General features: G+C 44.2%; 2 long non-coding RNA genes across 2 annotated transcripts; both read left to right on the top strand.

Moving 5' to 3' along the window:
- The first annotated feature begins 2,348 nt into the window (after positions 1–2,348).
- On the top strand, positions 2,349–2,900 carry LOC116367818 (uncharacterized). The gene is made up of 3 exons (XR_004208462.1): positions 2,349–2,402; positions 2,517–2,631; positions 2,842–2,900. It is a non-coding gene; the product is annotated as an uncharacterized LOC116367818 (long non-coding RNA).
- Positions 2,901–3,153: 253 nt separating this feature from the next.
- LOC116367817 (uncharacterized) lies at positions 3,154–3,881 on the top strand. Its single transcript, XR_004208461.1, has 3 exons — positions 3,154–3,204; positions 3,372–3,502; positions 3,831–3,881. It is a non-coding gene; the product is annotated as an uncharacterized LOC116367817 (long non-coding RNA).
- Positions 3,882–5,629: the final 1,748 nt, after the last annotated feature.

Below are 5,629 nucleotides of genomic sequence, written 5' to 3'. Positions count from 1 at the left end.
TTCTGTTTTGATGTGCACTTGGCTTCTTGTGTCACTGCAGAGGCAGTGGCCTTTACTCCAGAAGTGATCACCTGGTACATGCCCAAGCACATAGACCCACTTTTCTCCTCTGATGCCTTCACCATGTTGGAGGTGTACATGGGAATTGACGCTAAGAGGCTGGACACTGAGGAAATGGCTGCCAGAAACTACTCGGTTTTAGTCACAGAGGCTCATATTATTGTTGAAATTCCGGTGGGGCGGTTGGCGGCTACTTCAAGGTCAGCATTGGATGAGTAAAATGTTCCTGTTTAATTTCAAAGTCTTATTTGTAGAGCCCTTTATAGTATAGCAGTTGTCAGTGCTTTGCAGTAACCCTTTACCATCTCTCATGGGTAAACTCCTAGAAACGTTGTCTTGTGTAAAACGTTTCTTATTGAGCAATTGTTTGCTTAACCAGGCTAATATACAATGGTTTGCAAAATTGTGAGAATTTTGCATAAAATTACACTTAAACATACTCTACCTCTTGTCTTTGCAGTTTGTCCTTTAGCCGCTTGAAATTTCAGACCAAATATCCACACTAAAGTATTGTTTACCTGACTTTTTAGGGAGGCGGTAGCTTTGCCACTGTCAACTGAATGCAAGCAACACTCGGCTGCTGTTTACATATTGCGCAAGTGTTTACTTTGCGTGTCAGTTGCTTTGAAAATGCACACCGCCAGAAATGCAAGTTGACAACCATACACCTACCAGCTTTCTAAAGTCTGGTAACCAATACTTTCCTTTGGATATGGTGTCTTAAATTACGAGCGGCAAAGACAAGTGGTAGAATAATTGTATTTAACATTCTGGCTTTTAAGGAACATTTACCTGTTTTTGCACTCAAATTGTATATTACAGCCTGACTGCATCACTCGTCTCCCTTACAGAGCCATATTCAGGATGACCAGTACTTTGTCACTTACACCATTGAGCCCATGCTTGAGTTGCTGTGGATCGAGGAGGTCGCACACGAGAACACCAGCTATAAAGTCCTCTTCCCTATCACAACACCTCCGATGGCCAGGCCTCCACAAGTTCGCAACTGTGAGTCTGGTTTAGTTAAATAGTGCCTATGGTAATTTGGGATGCCTGGGTTGTTCGTTAGGCACAAAACAGAAAATGTACTGAAACGGGGAGGCAATACCTGGACTTACCCAATAACAAATGTCAATTTTCAACTTCCATTGTACCGCATTTCAAAATGGTTTCCTTTGTTTGCCAATGAACAGACACGCCCTTAGACACAGTTCCTGAGCAGGCAGTGTTTGTGCTTGAGTTGGGGACCTTCAACCTTGATGTGGAGCTGCTGAACATCACCTTTCCAACCATGGTGCTAACTGTTGCAGAGTGCAACGCCAGGGGCTTCAATGTTCAAGAGCAGAGATCCCCGGACAACACCTTGAAGACCTTCAGGATGGAGGTGCCCTTCTCAGACCCGGTGGTCTTTAAGGAGGTGTGTTTCTGTTAAATGCAAAGCCACACGCAGTGATTTGTTCATGCCCTAATAAGTGGGCCACCAACAAAATAAAAATAATGGCACAAATGTACTTTGTATCCCTCATTTACTCAAGTGTTTCCATTATTTTGGCAGTTGTATGCATTTGATTTAGAGGAATGAGGGCAACATTACTATAAGTATATAGTTTGTTTTAATAGTCCCCATATGTACTTAGTTGTCACTTGATGTTGAATAGAGTTCTGTTGCAACAATGCTGACCAATGCTTTTAACTTCACTACAGAGAAGGGCGGAACAAGGTGTCACAACCTTCACGCTTCAGCTGATCTACGGCCTGGTCATCTTTCCAGAGTACGCTCCTTTCTCTCACTCTGCCGTTGTGGACGCTGTACTGCTGGACATTGGTATGCCTCTGGACTACGCCAAACTACTGTTGAATGGTTTCCTCTCGTTAATGATTGCCCTGAAGGGAAATTGGCAGTGAAAGACCAACTAGCCATACTGTAGGGTTTTCCAATGCGGTCTTTCTACAAAGAAAATGTTAAGCTTTAGAGTATTTGGACCCAGTTTCCCTGTTCCTGATTTGCCAGGATTGTGTTTATTCAGTCCCACCGTAGCAAAACATTTTGCAATCTAAACAAGGGTTTCTTCTTGGACCAGTTCAAGTAGTACCTTCCTGTTTTTTGTGCTTAAATAATGAACACAACCCTGTTTGTCCTTGCAGTGCCACCCTCAGTCACTGGCAACTGTGATCAGGAGAACTTCCACATCACTGTGGACTACAGGAACCAAGAGCCCTTTTTTGTGGTCTTGGTTGGCAAGCGGCTGCTTAACCATGAGTTTGCTCAACAGTATTTAACAGAGGGCGACACAGACTTCACCATCACGTTGCCCTTCTCTTCGCCGGACGCAGTGTTTGAGGTACGACGCTCTCCCAAAACATGTTAACCTAAATTGCTGCAGCTAGCCTTGCATTCCTTACCCTGTATATATGCATACAATATTGGACTAATGAACTCTCCCATTGGTTTCCAGTCGGTTCACTCGTCCTCTGTCAGGAGCAGACTGGATGTGGCTCTGTTGAATCCTTACAACAACATGACCATCAAATACTTTTCCCTGGCTTGCAGCTTCCTCAAAACGCTGACTGGTTGGTTCTCAAACAATTACTTACGATAAATTGTCGTTTAACATGGTTACCAAACCTGGGTTCCTTGCAAATACCGTGAGTCTAAATGGTAGTGCCAGATGGGCATGGTTTGCATTTTTGGTGCTATTCCATTGGTTCAAGCTCAATAAGTGTAACAAATACAGAACCCAGGTCTGATGGCTACCTGTCTTTTGCTCTCCCACCTCCAAGAGTGTTTCTCTAACGGAACGATGACTGCGCTGGCAGTGAAGGTGGAGTCTGCTCCCGGTCTGAACCCCGGTCAGCTGACCCTGAGCGACCCCGCCTGTGGTCCCACCTACAGTGACGATCGCTTCGCCTACTTTCACTTCACTGTGAACTCCTGTGGCACCACCAGGAAGGTAAAATGACTATTACCCTGAGGTGATGGGTACTGTGTATTTATGGACTGTTTGCTTCTGCAGGCTGTAATAAGCAATTCCCCTCTACTACATAGTTTATCAACAATGTCATGCTGTATGAGAACGAAATCTCCTTGCCAGATGAACTTGAGGTGAAGCTGAATGCCACGACGTCTTCAGAGGAGGAATATCAGTAAGTGCATTACGCATCACAATTGTAGCTATTAGCTTTCATAAGGTTTATTTTTCTTCATCCATTGCTCAATACTTTGTATACAGGGAAAATGTGCCTCTACTACCAGTGTCCACTCCACTGCTTGACGTTTCCCCTATTGAAGTTGCTCACATCCCTCTTTTTAGGTTAAAGGTTTCCTGCTACTATGTGGCCAACATCACTCGCACATTGGCCTTTCTGACCAGGCCGCGTGACAACGAGCCTTTTGCCGAGACTGGGACGGGTCGACTAATGGTCAGAATGAGACTCGCTCAGGGTAAGCGTGCACAAATTCAGAATTTCAACTTGACCCCTAGCCTCTAAAAGAATCTTGGAAGGTCTCCTTTACAAAACCATTCCCAAAAATGTAAGCTTGTGATATATTACTCTTGCGTTCTGAGATCTACAGGTGTGGCTATGTAGTAACGGTGAGGAGCTGATTAGGAATTTGTCAGAAGCCTCTAGTGGGGGGTGGATAGTGTTGGCTATAAATGGCTTGTGTTCATTGGGGCACAACAGGATATGATAAACGAGCATTTCTTAATGGACAAGTTCAGATGGTGCCCACTGAACACGACCCCCGGTTGTCTTGTTCTGTGTTCCAGATGCCTCGTATAACACGTTCCACCAGGAGGAGGACTATCCAGTGGTGAGGTACCTTAGACAGCCTCTGCACTTTGAGGTGGAGCTGACCACGTCCTCTGATCCCAAGGTAGCGCTGGTGCTTGACCACTGCTGGGCCACCCTCAACGAGGACCGTGACTCCCGACCCCGGTGGAATCTCATCATTAATGGGTAACATGTTGTTTTTGGGCCTAAACAAGTGTTATTCCACAGGTGTGGTTCCTGAGTAATTAGCAACCTATCATGCTTGGCAGGCCATTTACTTTGGCTACCGTGGCTATGCCCTCATCCATAGGTCGAGTGGTCACAATGCTTAAAAACGATGTGAGCCATGTGCGGTCTGTCACAGATCTCCACCCAATTTCACACTTATGGGAGATTCTGGCGCGTATGATCACATGCTTGTTATCACTGAGTGGTCCCTGCAGCGTATCATTGGAACGGAACGTATGCTGCATCAAACGACTCTAAACCGCGTTGTCTGAAAAGCATCTAAACAATGTTTTGTGGTGTTGAGAAATAAAGTTCTTCACAACTTTATTCCAGCTTTGCTTGTAAAATATATCAATGTTAACGTTATCATCTAGTCTAAATAACAGGTTGACTTGTTTTACAGTATGATGCGGTACAAGGGAGCCATGTAAGTCTAGTATAGAAAGTATGGCAGCCATGTTTGTCAAGCAAGAACTCCTAGAATGCTGTTCACTGCGCCCGTTGCCTGAGATCTAACTTAGTTTGGCCACTTCAGCATGTGATAATGTTTGTACTTGTTACGGCGTACACATGACAAGTAGTTTAAAGGTAACTATACAAAACGCCAATTGTTGTCACTTAGCACGAAAGCGAAACAGAGTTGCAAGATATAGCACAATCCATTATTGGGGGTTAAGTCCTTGGAAGGTATTGTGAAGAGGATGATGCAGGAAATATTACTAAGATCTGGGAATTTATCAACAATAAATGGTGGAGGCAGACAGTTTTTCTAAGCTATATACCCCTGGAAAGGGGGTCTGATCTGGCAACCCTGAGGTACCATAGTTTACACTCTGATGCCGTGTTCAAATCAACTGACGACTTCAGTGCATTCAAGACAATGGGGGTACTCCAGTTGAGATCACCACAAGTCTGACAGACGCTTACGTGATAACCCGACTGCATTGTATGGTGTTTGCTCATATTCAGTACCACCTTCAAGTGTTTTACACATGTGTCCCATTATTATCTAGGCAAGAATCAGAAATCATGAATAAAACGCTAAGTACATTATACCTATGGTACGATGCAGTAGAAACGACAACACGTGACACAGAAAAGAAGGCACTTTGATAGGAATACACGCATGTCCACAGTTATTTGTAAGGAAGGCAATAAATGTTTCAAGGACTGTATACTTGATCTGGGGAAGTGCTTGGGCTTTCTTTGAAGGAAAGTTTGTCCGGCTCATTAAATGTCTCAAATATAAATGGTCTGCAACAGTGAAATGGGCTACTTTGTGAATGAATGAGGTAAAATTAGAAGTTGAAACGGCCTCATAGAAAATTAGCAGGTAGTGTGCCTGGTCTGAGGTCAGCGCGGGTTAAATGTCCACATGTTGGAACGGTGAGTGCATTCTGACATCACGCGCATAAAATCAACTCCCACTGGGCGACTGTTGAAGATATTTGGAACTTGTGTGTGTGAAAAGGTTAATGTTGGCATTACCTACACCTTTTTACTCAATGTTATCCTTTTGGTTTGCTACAGTTCAGTGTTGTGCCAAGCTGATGGTCATTCGAATGGA

The sequence above is a fragment of the Oncorhynchus kisutch genome, unplaced genomic scaffold (genome assembly GCF_002021735.2).
Source record: "Oncorhynchus kisutch isolate 150728-3 unplaced genomic scaffold, Okis_V2 scaffold1774, whole genome shotgun sequence".
Classification (NCBI taxonomy): domain Eukaryota; kingdom Metazoa; phylum Chordata; class Actinopteri; order Salmoniformes; family Salmonidae; genus Oncorhynchus; species Oncorhynchus kisutch.
This window is presented reverse-complemented; position numbering and strand designations above follow the sequence as displayed.